Source organism: Pinus tabuliformis, chromosome 2_2, assembly GCF_031772625.1.
Source record: "Pinus tabuliformis cultivar Carrire ecotype Pingquan chromosome 2_2, CPIR1, whole genome shotgun sequence".
Lineage (NCBI taxonomy): Eukaryota > Viridiplantae > Streptophyta > Pinopsida > Pinales > Pinaceae > Pinus > Pinus tabuliformis.
In genome coordinates, this window is record NC_142300.1 from 570,579,210 (window position 1) to 570,593,699 (window position 14,490).

A 14,490-nucleotide genomic window follows, 5' to 3' on the forward strand; every position below is an offset into this window, starting at 1 on the left:
ATTACAGATTCCATAGAGGTGCGATGATTCTTCCAACACCCCCATCAAATGCAATTCGGTGGAATCAAACCTCAGTCCAAGCTCTGATACCATGAAGATGTTTTCCGTTACACCAAAACCCACAAGTGTTGGTAAATGTTCCAAAACAGTAACTAGGATCCCCAGGGTGGAAATTACGGATTCCATGGAGGTGCGGTGATTCTTCCAACACCCTCCCTCAAACGCAATTCAGGGGAATCGAACCTGGGTCCAAGCTCTGATACCATGTAAATGTGTTAGAAAATCTGCAAAGATGAATCTAGCTAGTAAAGGTTGAACATAGAGCTTTGCAGAGAAAAAACACTAAAAGAATCGAAAGAACAAAAATAATGATTGATTCAAAAAATAGGTTACAATGCTCATGATATAGTATTACTGGGTGAAGATCCCAAGGTAATGCACTATCGTGGTGATAAATGAGAGGAATCAACACCTACAACAAGTTCCAGAGAGAACTAGCCTGTTGCGGAGTGAAAGGAGGAGTAAATCATGCACAAGAACTAGCCAATTGCGGAGTGAAAGGAGGAGAAAATCAGGGAGTAAATCATGCAGAAAGGATCTTGCATGTAGTCCCATGCTCTGACTAACTGTCCACATGTGCCAATAATGAAGATCCTAGGTGTGTAGTATCTCCAACATTAGGAGAATGAGAACTATGATTCACTAAGAATTCACCATAGGAGTAGTCTAGTTTAACTATAAAAGGTTCTTGATTTATTTTGGTAATATTTTTTAGTTTATTTTGTATAAATTTGAATGGTTTAATTTGTATATTACCTTGTCAAATAGAACATATTTTTGAAAGTTCACCTTAAATCCTTATATTTTTGAAAGTTCACCTTAAATCCATTGTACAGATTAGGGGCACCCAAAGTGTAGGTCCTCAGTTCGCCGAATGGAAGCTTCAGAGCAGAGGTTGTGGTTGTACGGAGCAATGACAGGAACCCATCCTCCTTTCGAGGATGGTAGGAGGTCCAAGGCGGCTTAAGCTGTTGAATGTTGTGTGCAAGAAATAAAGAAGTCAGCAGTAGTCACCGATCAAGAAGAAGCAAATCTCAATGATTGGCGCTTCTCGTGACGAGGAGAGCAGATTTTATTTTTGAAAATGTCCAAATCATCTTTATCCTCAAAGATATTTACACAGTTAAATATATTCATTAAATTACTTCTGTGTTTATTTTCTTTGGTTCTGTATATTACTAAACCCTTTTATATTTAAAATATTAAATTGTTGCTCCATCAGAGAGATGGTGATGGGTTTTTCCACTGAATTGAGCTCCACTGGGCTGCATTGATTCCTCTTTTCTCTCTTCCTATTCCTCTTACTGATATTTGTTCTATAGTTGTGTTATTCTTTGTCTGTATCAAGCCCAAAGTCCTAGCATGGCCATGTGTTTTTTCTTTTTATCCTTTGTTGTTAACTTTCTTCCTTCTGTGTTTTTGTTTGGTCATTATATTGGTTTCTTTGATGGTTTTTTTTCCTTTTAATTATTATTATTATGGTATTCTTCTACAGTTTTTTAATGGTTTGGTTTTGGTTCCGTGTGGGAGATGAGATGATAGTTGGTTTGGCTAAAAGCTTATAACCATGGTTGTGTCATGTGTGGAGGTATGAACTACTTTATTTTGATTCCAATAATTTCGATTACAATTACGTATGTGTTAATTTCAATTCTCAATATGTGTGCAGTGTAGAAAGATTGTGGTGAATTAACTTTGAAGGATTATCGTTTAGGTATTTCTCATTTATTCTATAGCTCATTCTCATATCTCCTCAAAAATCCAATCTGATTATTTTATTGTCAATATGCTTTAACTAATAATTAATTTATAAATTTTCAGAAATTTGTTATAAATTGTTTGTTTTATTTATATTAAACTAATTATTTTTAAATTTTTAAATTTAAATTTAAATTTATTTATTTTTTAATCTATAAATTCTTTAATTTTTGTTTTAAAAGAAACAGTGAGTAATTTGTATTAATACATTAAAGGCCAAAACAATACGTTTTTAAAGAGCCAATAATATAGTAGATTTTAAAGATTCCCATAAACTTAAATGAGTGTCAATTCTTAATGGAAGATCAAAACTATTTCATTTGAAGATTTTCCAAAACACTTAGTATGCAAATAAATTTACAAATCTTAGTTTAACCAAATTGCTTTTTTGTTTTGAAAGTTATCGAAATTCTGGTCATATTTTAAAAAAAAATTGGCGGGATTTTTGTAAATCCAACTTCATAATTCTAGGTATCTTAGAAGTTTTTGGTAGTACTGAATCCATTTCAAACACTACCTCTGCAAGGTTTTTTTTTTTTTTTCTTGCCCAGATTCTAACCACTTTTAGCCATCCAAAATATTCCTCGGACTCCAATTTACCATGCAATTTACCATGCATTTGTTTTTGGGAGTACATTTTCACCTTTCGTGGAGAGGTTTTCATCTTTCCTTTGACCTAGGACCACACCCCATTTTCTGTTGTTTCTATGATATCTCCCATGCTTAATGGAGTTGGGATGTCCCACATGCTTAATGGATCCCAACTCTTGTTATCCATCTTGCAATCCAGAGAATGAAGAGTTGTCTCCACCTGGTTTTCCCACATTATCAATTTCCCATCATTGACCAGCAAAGGCCATCCCAACTCTTGTTATCCATATTGCAAACCAAAGAAGGATGAGTTGTCTCCACCTGGTCTGCCCACATTATCATTTTCCCATCATTGACTAGTGAAGGAGCGAGGCCCATTGAATCAACTACATTTTTACCTTTATCCAGAGAAGCAACTAGTCTACCCACATTATCCATGGTGTGCTTTTAATGGAAGATATGCTTTATTTAAAGTTTTTTAGGAGAAGACAACAATAATGTAGCGTGCTCCCGATATGTCTATTGCTGAGCCGTAGTTTCCAGGTGACATGATAAATTCTGCAGGATGATAAGTAGGTGTCATAACAGATATTGAATAACATCTGTAAATGTTCACATTGGTGGTTACCTCTTGTACTGGGTGCGAAATATTGAAGTCACAAATCTTGACAGTAAAGGGTAACATTACCAATACATTTCTAGCTTTTATGTCCCTATGCCAGTCATTGCAGAAGGCTTAAAGTTTATATACTTGTAGTATTTTTCAATTAACATAATTTTGTGGCACTTGTGTGTTATGCGCAAATACAAGCAACCTGTAGATTTGGAGGTGTAAGGGACACAAACACAATCTACATATATATGCATTGATTCCTTGTTACTTCGACTACTACATAAGAGTTTGGTGGGCTGTATAAAGGCAATGATTGTTTTGACAATTAAAAGTAGTCTTTTTTGTAGGAAATTTTAGTCGGTTGTATTGTCAGAACATAGTGATGTTCATGACTAAACTCTTATTTTTTTTAATGGATTGTAATTGGCACTTGCGGGTTGCACACTGATCAGTTACTACACATTTATAAAGGATATTGTTGTGTACTATGAGTGGGTATTACTTTTCTGCATTGAGTATTAGTTGTGATAAGTTTTTAAGGTGTAATTCTGACATTGAAGAAAAAAAATGGCCAGAACCAATGAAGTATTAGAGTTCCTCAAAACTATGATATTGTCTGCTACTCATGATACGTTAAAAGTCAGCAAAGTTTCTCTCAGAGACATTCAGGTCTGTCTACAAAATGCACAAGAGAAAATTTGTTTTTTGCAACTCGAATCTCAGCTATAGAAAGAAGAATTAAAACAGAGGAGTCATCATTCTGAACCTGTATCTGTTCAGAAGATTGAAACAAACTCCCATCAAGCAACAGTTGTACATGTAGATGCAGAAGTTTAGTTTGCACTTCCCAATCCCATCATCAGACCTTGGGAACATCTTGTCCACAACAAGCACAAAACTAGTCTTTGATATGACAAGGATGTGTCCTTTCATATTCCAGTCTACTCAAAGCCCATTCAGTTTCAGAGTGTTGGATTTCTTCATGACATTTCATCTCCAACTGTTCTAGACTCTGCTCCTCTTCCACAACAATAGATTGTAAAATGCCAACACTATGACTAAGCTAGCCATTTGAAAGATCAGTGTTTTGATCTTCACCCATGTAAGCACTATCATAAAACCACCCATTCTTCACACAAATGCTTCAAGAACAAACCTCTTGCAAGATCAAAGATTCATCTTAGATGGATCACTTCTTGGCAATGGGCATCAACAACCAAGAAGATATTTCAGTCACATGTTAGAACCTGTTCAAGAGCATTGAACAGTCTTGTATTTGAGTTTTCTCCATCATCTCACCTTGTATCTGACAGGGGGGGAAATGATGGTCATATACAAGCTTCAAAGCCACATCAAGTGAGCATGAGCCACAACCTGTCGCACTAGTTTTAGAGTTGTAGCTAGAGAAAAAGATTCCCTTGAACATGCCCTTAGTCAGTGATGCCTCTTTAAAGAATTCGGGACACTTCCTCTAGCAGAATATTTCAGCTTCTTTCCCGTTTTGGAAGAATTATAGGAATAGAATTGGGGACACTTCCTCTAGCAAAAGACTTCATCTTCTTGCTAGTTTTGGAAGAGTTCTAGGAATTGCATTAAGCAATCCAGAGTTGTTGGTCATCCTTAAACCATCACAGGTTGAGACTTCCCTTTTCAGGTTGAAGTTCTCCCTTTTATACAGGGTGATACCTCCCTTTCATGGTTGAAGGTTTCCCTCTTCAAAACAATAGGAGCACTTCCTCTAGCAGAAGACTTCAGCTTCTTGCCAGTGTTGGAAGAGTTCTAGGAATTGCACTAAGCATTCCAGTGTTAGTGGTCATCCTCAAACCATCGCCCTTTATACTAAAATTTCAGAGAGCACATTCAACCTAGTGCTTCCATGGATTTTTACACATTTTGTATTACAACTCTCTTCTTGGACTCATACATAACCCTTCGGATTAAGGGGGGGAATGTTGGACACCTAATCCTCTATGCGTTAGTGTGGAAACAGAATAGACTAAGGAAGTCCAAGACACCTTGGGATGTGGAACCCAATGGTCAAACCATGTACTATAAATGTATATGTTTTGTTAATAAAAAAATGTACTCTCATGATTTATCTTCCATATTTTGTTGCTGCCCATGTGTGTGTTTAACACTAGTGAAGGAGCGAGACCAGTTGAATCAACTGCATTTTTACCTTTATCCAGTGTATTGAGATTGCGCGTTGTAGTCTGTGATTTGTTTTGAGTCTTGGAGGAGGTGAAGGAGATACTGCTGTCTCTGTGGCATCCGTATCTGCTTTGGAATTAACTGACTTAACTAGATTTTTGTTAGAGGCAACAACGGCTTGATATGAGCCTCCCGGTGGTTCAAAAATTTCCAAATCCTTTTGATCACCCATCTCTTTATGAGAAGCAGATAATGGATATTGAAAATTGGTCAAAGGTGGCACTCACCCACCAGTTTGGCTTGCAAGAAGAGAGTTTTGGCTTTTATTTCCCTACAATGGGTAGGCCTTGAGGGAATGACCTGTGTGGCAGAAGGCCCTGCAGCAGAAGGAGACATTTTCATAAGGGTTGGACTCAGGAAAATTCAGGAGGAATTCAGGTAATTTTAGTAGCAAACCCTTTGTTGAAGTATATATATGCAAATACGTGGGCGTTCCCACAATGAAATCTACTTAAAGTGTTACTAATTGAAATTAGGAAAGCAAGATTTCACAAATGCAAAGGGAAATTAGGGAGACTTGTTCATACAATATTATTGGTGATTGAAGTCGAAAGGGCGTCAAAGGAAGATGGTACAAGAAAATTTTAGAAATTGTAATTATTATTATATACCAGAGTTGATTAAATTTAGTAGATACAGTTAATTGAGTTGAATTTGAATTAAGTTATATTTTGGGAAAAGTAAAATTTCAGCACATTTACTGTAAGAATCAAATTTTTATATAATCAATAGAAAAGTAACCACTCCTATGTGTATTTTGTGTGTTAAATATGAGTTTTATATCCTCCACTTTTCCAACCGAAAAAGCTTGCGTAACCCAAAACTTAAGCACTAGCATAAAAAATTTGTCCCTGATTGTCAGCCTTGTTGAAAACACTTACAAAGAATCCCCTCGCCCAACTTGAGTTATGTTGAAATGAGGGGCTTCCACTGCTCGTTAATCCAGAAGTGGAGATCAACTAGCTTTGACCAAAGCATGATGAACCTGTAGATTAAGCTTGCTTTAGAGAAAACAATTCAGCTTTAGTGAGAGCTTCTTCTCCCAAAAGAACTTCAATTGTTGGAGCTTTGATAAGAGGGATCACATTAATAGTAGAAGAGAAACAACTATCAACTGCTTTAACAATATCTTGAAAAGACTTCAATGAGGCCTGTGTGGAATCCAACATAGAGGAAGAAAAGGTAGCACCATTAATGTGAGGTGCACTAGAATCTGACAATGATTTGTGCTCTAAAGGGGTGGAGGAACTTGACCCAAAACTTGTAGGAGCAATAAAAGTTAAGAGAGAATCGACCACTATAGAAGGAAGCAATCGAGACCAGGGGTTGTTATTCAAACTCCGATGGTGGAAAAAAAGTCGAGCGATCTGACTAAGGGATGAAGACAAAGAGATAAATAACCAAATCCAAAGACCATAAGCGCTACCCGATATTAGACGAAGGAGCAAAGGGCTAGCTATAGTCAAACCCTAGTGGCCACTGTGTAGGATCATCGCAGCTTCATTTCAATAACCATACAAATTTAATATAAAATTTTCAAATAATTAACTGTTTTGATATTTGAAAAAAATATGTTATTTCTAAATATAATTTTTTATTTTGTGAATAAAGGTTAGTTATTCATTTGATTATTTTTATTCAATTTTAGAGCTATTTGTAAAATAAAATAATTTACTTTTTGTTTGGTTAAGAGGTTAGTTTTTTGGACATAAAGAAATAGGTCATTAAAAGCCACCTCTTACAAACCAACAAGTGGTGTGACTTTCCTTGATTAACTGTAATGAATCAATCTATATTAACATAAAAGAATAATAATGATGAGTCAACTTGCATTAACATGAAAATCAACAATAATAATTCCACTATTGGTACTTGGATATCATCTTGAAATTTGTTATCCTCAATGCCATGATAATAAATCTTATTATCTAAACCTCTTAAATTCTAAGGTAGGAAATCATTATTAGCATTTCTTGAACTTGCTCGATGGTGAGCTTTTCTCAATAAGAGCAAATACAATAATGAGCACTTTACGAAAACAACTGACTAAGAGGACGACGCCTCTGTGCTCGCATTCGAGCCTATGACATTGTTGTTTGTTGAGTTTTCAACCTAAGAAACTTGTCCATGGATTTCCATGGGGACGACAAAAATGAAGGATTTATGTTAAGATGGTTTGGAGTCCGTCTGTGTCCCACGGGCTCCGCCATTGATCTTGTCCGGATAAACCTCGATTACCTTAGACATGTGTGTGAGACATCTTTTGCATTTATTGAGCAATCTGCAGGAATTGAACCCATGACCCAAGTAAGCTATTGTTTAAGCCACTCTCCTTGCGAGGTTTATTTTCCTTTTTGGAATGATGGCAACTATAAAATATTTTATACTAGAATTTGCACTAAGAAGTGCAAAGCAACACTAATAGGACATGCAGACCCTGAGTTCATCCCTCTTTGAGCCAAAGAGAGAACTTATTAGGTATTAGAGGTTTTAACATGACAATAATCACAAGTATGTGATATTGGAAAGTTGTGACACAACGGAGGAGAAATCAGACAAAACCATTATTAAAAAATGAATCGCATCTACATATGATATGGCGATCGATGATTGTCAGTGGTGACACTATATCATAGTCGATATTAGTAGTCGAGGGTCCTATGATATCGAAAATCGGCACTCAGGGGTCCAAGCTATGTAGTTTATCATTGGAACTGATGCAGAGCCACCACATTTTAAAATCATCGATGTACAAGTTGCAATATGTGATGAAATCATCAAAAATGGGTCGCTAGTGTTAATGTGTCAGGATGGGTGATAACAAATTAATGAAGGATTTTTCTATAAAACCAAAGAATTTGGAGCCTTTTCTTTCTCCCATCAAAGGGAAGCGTGGTAGCAAAAGACTAGATCTGATAAGAGACATGTGGCAAAAAATGACTGGATGCATGGCAGCTAGTAATTGGTTGCAAGAAATCACACTTGGAGGCTGATGTCTTCATGACATGCCAACACGATTGATACGTGGCATGTGGATTTGGTAGTTTCAAGGCTCACAATATGTCAAAAAAGGGTAACACATGGCATTACTCACAAGGTGACAGGTGTCAGATACGTGGTAGCGATGGCTTCATGTATGAGAGATCAGTGATCAGATTTTGAGGTGTATTGTGCATTGAAGTGAAACCTATGATTGACAACCTCCAATTGAAGGGCTCCAATACGGGGACTAGACTACGGTCGCGTGAAGAGCTATAGGACTAAGGGCGAAACACACATGGTGAACGGCGATCAACAATCAGAGAATTGCCATGTCGTGCACCAAGGTTATACCTCCAATTGGAATTGGCCATTAGAAAAGGCTTCGATTTGGGGGCTACCACGACGGTCACAAAGAATTCAAAGGAATCAAGGGCTATTGGCATATCGCAATTAGAGATTGGTGGATGTACGTGAAGGTTTCATTCCAAAAGTTGCGATGAAGGGCGAATGTGATTGTATATTAAGGATCTTCTAATAAAATTAATTAGGTTTGGAGATAAACGAGATCGCAAGTTTTACTAGGACAACCATTTGACTTATGAGAGAAAGAAGGCATGACGATCCATCAATACATCGTAGATAAATGTCTATTGTGTGGTTAAGGTTGTTTGAGCCCTTTTCCACTCCATTTTCGCAATCTTTTACTTAAACAATAATTTTTTCATTCATCGTAAAAAAAAAAATTGGGTTATTAGTTTTCCTAGCTTAAATTAAAAGGTAGGACATAATTCTCTCTAGGAGAGATCTTCATCTATAGTATAAGTGGTCAAATATCTTCCTTGGAGATAAAAGACGCCGTCAAGGATGCATAGTTTTCAGTTATTTACTTCTAGTCGATGCTTAATATTGTAAGATGATAGGAAATAATTTGAATTTTCACCATTCGAACACAGGAAAATATGAAATATCATAAAACTTACATTCCAATCAAAAGAAAATCCATGTAGATTCCATGTAACTGTATGGGTGTTTGATCTTCAAAACACTTTGTATGTGTAGAAGCATCTATAAATAGATTTAACATGGAGAATAGATTCAATCCTTACAATGTAACAATATCATACATAATACATAATGAAGTCCCTGTATGGGAGAATAAGGATAAAAAAAGACTTATGCCAAGAAAGATCCATGCTCCCAAAACTTACGTCTAATATTACCATAAATGAAATCATGTTTTTAAAAACCAAATATATAACAACCAAATTTAATTGATTTGAAACCAGCCTAGATCTATTTTAACCCTGATATATCAAACACTAAGAGGGATCCAACCTCTCAAGGTGCAAACCTCTTTTTTGAGTGAAAAACTTGAGGAAAGGTTTGCATCTCAAGAGATTTGATCCCTCTCAGAGTTTGATAGGTTTGAGATAAGATGGATCTAGGCTAGTTATATAATACTACATAATATATCTATCTGCATCTCTATGTGTATTTCTTGTTCCCTCTCTCTATCTCAACCCCCAAACATACAAAATCTCTCTCCATATCTATCTCTCTCTCCCTCTCTTCCTCTTTTCCTCCTTCTCTTCCTCTCTACGTCTCTCTCTCTCATCTTGCTCTTCTCTCTCCCTCACTCTTCTTCCTTCACTCCCTTGTCACTCCCTCTCTCTCTTTTCCTTTATCCCTCTATGTATTTATTCTTCCTTCCCTCTCTCCCCTTCCAACACCATCTCTCTCTCCTCTCTCTTGAGTCCTCTCTCTCGCTTTCTCTCCCACCTCCCTCTGTCTCTCGCCCCCCCCCATCACTCTCTCTCTCCCACTCTCCCCTCCATATTTGTGCATCCCTCTATCTCTTTCCCTTCTCTCCCTATCTCTCTCCTCACCTCTTCTCTATATTCCCTTTCTCTCTCTCTCTCTCTCGCCATCTCTCCCGTGTTACTCCCTCTCTCTCTCCACCTATATTTGCCTAGGTATTTGTTCTTTCTTTCCTCTCTCTACCCCTCTAACTCCATATCTTCCCCCTGTCTCTTCTTCTCTCTCTCCCTTTCTCTCTCTCTTCCTTCCTCTCTCTTCCACATCCCTCTCTCTGTCTCCCCCCATAATTCTCTCTCTCTCTCTCCGCCCTCCAGCTTTTCACTATCTCCCTCTCCCCCACCCCCTTCTCTTCCCTTCACTTTGCTTGTTGTCATCGATTGGATCCTTACTTAAGATAGATCTTTGTTGGTTTTTACTAATACTCTTTTTATTATATAAATTTCACATCTTTAAATAAAAATTTATTCTCATTTTTAATTTTATTAAAATCTTAATTACGTCGTAAGACGTTCTCCTCTGAAATAAACTCCCCTCTCACATTACGTGAACATTCGCGGGCCCTTGATTTATTTGTTAGACAATTATAATAGTTTAAGCCATCTGATTAGTTCGACTGGTATTAAGTTAGTTAGAAATTATAAGACTCGTGATGTAGCAGGTCGACCTCGCCCTTGCTCGACACTACTTCTAAGGGTTTCTCTTAACCATGGTACATGAGTGGAGTGGAATTGATCATCTGCACTTAGACAAATTCAATCCCAGTCGTGTAAATATTGTGATGGGCAAAACTTGAGTTTTAGAGTAAGTTGTATTTTAAATTGGAGTTTCTTCTCAGTGGATCAATAAGAGATCTACATAATGTAGATAAGTACTTAAAACTATTAAGTAATAGGAAAATAAATGTTATTCATTTGAAGTGCATTTGTAGCATTACATTGTCTGGGTGGTTTATTCTTTTAAGAGAAGTTGTTCTTGTAATGGTGAAAAGAGTTAAATTATCACACACTGGAATGTTGCTTATGAGAAATTTATACCGAATGTGATCCCATTTTATTGTTTAAGATTTTTTTTTTTTTGTTAATAAATGAGACAGAGTAGTAATAGGACTCTATATGTATTTATGTATATCAATATAAAATTACTCAGATTGGGATCTGAATAATAGATTCCAAGTTAACAGGGTAACATAACCCTCGCCTAAATATTGTACAAGTCCTTTTACATTTCGAATCCAAAAACCGTTACCCATAAAACAACACACATGGAATAGGCAGTCTAAATAGGTAAATTTGAAAACCTGGAGACTATGGACTAATGAGGTAGGAGGGTAAGATAAACCCACCTCACGAATTTGAAGAGTGATGCCAAAGACCATACAACAAACAAAACTTCAATTCATTAAAAATGTTAAAAGATAAATGAATATTTAGAATTCTAAGAGAAAAAACATAGATGCTAACTCTTTGGCCCTTCGACCCTTATCATCTTGAAGACTATTGAATTGAAACATATAATAAAACTAAACACAAAGGAGAAGATAATCACTCATGAAGATATTTTTAATTGTGTTTTGTATTAGCTAGGTCTTTTACCACTTGCATAACTTTTTCTTGTATAGGTTGGGGAGTCAGGACTCTTTAAAACATAAACATTGTTTAGCTTTCAAACCAAGTTTGGGTTCTAGAATGACCTCATATTCTTGATAGTAGGAAGAACCCTAAAATAATTTAAGTTCTTGAATATATTGTAATGTTTATAATATCATATTTGACAATTTTTGTTTCACTTTCGCTCTATATATATATAGTTAATAGAAACAAAATACTATACAATTGAAAAAACATTTCAAATAATGAAAATACACAACTAAAAAAATATTATTTCCCATAAAAAAAAAATAAGAACATGTAATAATTAAACTACATATTTATTATACACCACACCACACCACACACCTTTATTATACTATACACCACACCACACCTCACCCCTGTAGGTAAGAAAGTCAATGATTAAGGAAATACAGAAAAAGCATGCCCTTTCTATTAATTTGACACGTTCAATCACCTCGCATTTGTTTGACACGTTCAACCACCTCCCATTTGTTACTCCATGAACTTGTCTGTCTGCAGTTTAATAAATAGAAAAATATTTTTGTTGGTTTATTGTGGATAATTTATTAATCGTATACTCTAGTTGTTACACCACTTTGTAAGAAATACACCCTAACACATAGTTATTCGATTTAGAAACTTTTAAGGAAGCTTTCACCTTAGGCTGTGAAATTGAAATATGGTTATCCTTGATTTACATACGAAATTAAAAAAAATAACCAAATAAGTACTTTATACCACATCAGTTAAAAGACTTTATACACATATCCAAATGGCGAGCCAAGGGTGAAAATTATATAAGAGAAATTTCAAATCCGTTTAAAAATAATAGGTTAGTTAATAAAAACTTAACCGTTTCCTGAAATGGGTTTTTGGAAATGCAGTTTTGGAAATGGATCTCAAAAAACATAACCGTTGAATGAAATGCTTTTTTGGAAGTGGTGCATTTCAATAAAAGCATAACCGTTGCATACATATAAAACCTGGATATATAGGTGAAGGGAATTTCCATTGCAATGTTCAAATTGGAGGTCCACATCCGATGGGGTGTGTAGAGTTTTCTGTGCTGAAAAGGTAGGTGCTGCGCTGCTAGGCGAATGGGAGAAGTGCAGGTTGTGCTGAGATGAAGTGAAGAGGTGGTCCATGCTCCAGAAGATTCACGCAGGACCCTAGTCTATTCTTGATTGCTCTACCTGCAAAAGGCGCATGCAAAGGGTAATTTCTTAGGGAAATTCTACCCCCGCCGGTTCACCTTAAATCCCTTATGCAGATTGTGGACGCCCAAAGTGGAGGTCCTGAGTTCGCCCAATGGAGTAGGCGGTTCAGGCTGTTGAATGCTGTGTGCAGCACCGATCGAGAAGAAAGCAACTCTCGGTGATTGAAAATGAGATTGGGGCTTCTAGTGAAGAGGACAGCAGATTTCATTTCTGAAAATGTGCTAATTATCTTCATCCTCAAACGTATTTACACAGGTTAAATCTATTCATTAAATTACTTGTGGGTTTATTTTCTTTCGTTTTGTATATTGCTAAACCCTTGTATATGTAAAATGTGTAGAGAAGAGAAGTCTATTTCAACGAAGCAAAGTAAATTGTTGCTCCATGACAGAGATGGTGATGGGTTTTTCCACTGAGTTGAGCTCCACTGCGCTGCACTTATTCCTGTTTTATCTCTTCCTATTTCTCTGACTGTTTGGACTTGGTTTGGTGGGGGAGATGAAGTGATAGTTGGTTCGGCTAAAGCCTATAACCATCGCTGTGTCATACGTGGAGGTATGCACTAGCTTTATTTTGATTCCAATAATTTTGATTACAATTACGTATGTGTTAATTTCAATTCTCAATAGATATGCACTAGCTTTATTTTGATTCCAATAATTTTGATTACAATTACGTATGTGTTAATCTCAATTCTTAATATGTGTACAGCGTAGAAAGATTGCGGTGGACCGTTGGCGTTTCTTGTCAGATCAACTTTGAAGAATTATCATTCAGTTATTTCTCATTAATTCCATAGATCATACTCATATCGGAAATAATTAAACTAAGATACTTTGTGAGTGGAGATAATTATCCGATATTTTTTTAAACTCCAATTGCTTTATCCGCCGTATGTGTTTGTGCGGTGCCGCATTTTATACGCTCCGAATGCGAGCCGAGAAACCAAATCTAAAAACATAAAACCAGTTATAGTTATGTTTAAATAGCTTTATTATATTATTCTTGTTACCGTTTAACATACACATTTATTTCCACTTTGAAAATAGGTCTTTCGTAATTTTTAATTAACTTTTAGTAAGATAAATAATAAAGATTTAATCTCTGTGAAGTATTTTGAAATATTTTCATTTTCCATTCGAGAAACGCCTAGCATTTGATATTGGTGTGTGATGTTTGCATCCGGTTTCGATTTGCGCTATGTCCTCGGCTACAGATACAATTTACAGTCGATGGTTCTAATATTTCCTCTGTATTCCTTCGACTCGTCTAACATTCCGTCAAACCTGCCGTCATCTGTGTGCGTAGAGAGGTAATTACTAAAGATCTTCTTGAATCAGCATTCTTCAGAAACGGTATTCTGAAATATTTTGTTATTTCCTGCAATATTTAGTCAATCTTCTCCAGAAACAGTCTTCTGAAATATTTCGTTATTTCCTGCGATATTGTAGCGAGTCGATTCTCCATTTTCTAGGTAAGTTTTTGTTTATCACGACTTGCGAATCTGAATTTGTTAGTTTGCAATTTATTTCTAAGTTTAATAGTACAATCCATCACGGTGTATTTTTGGTCGGTGGATGTGTTTTTTTAAACCATCGTGAATGTTTTTGGGTCGGTGGAAGGGTTT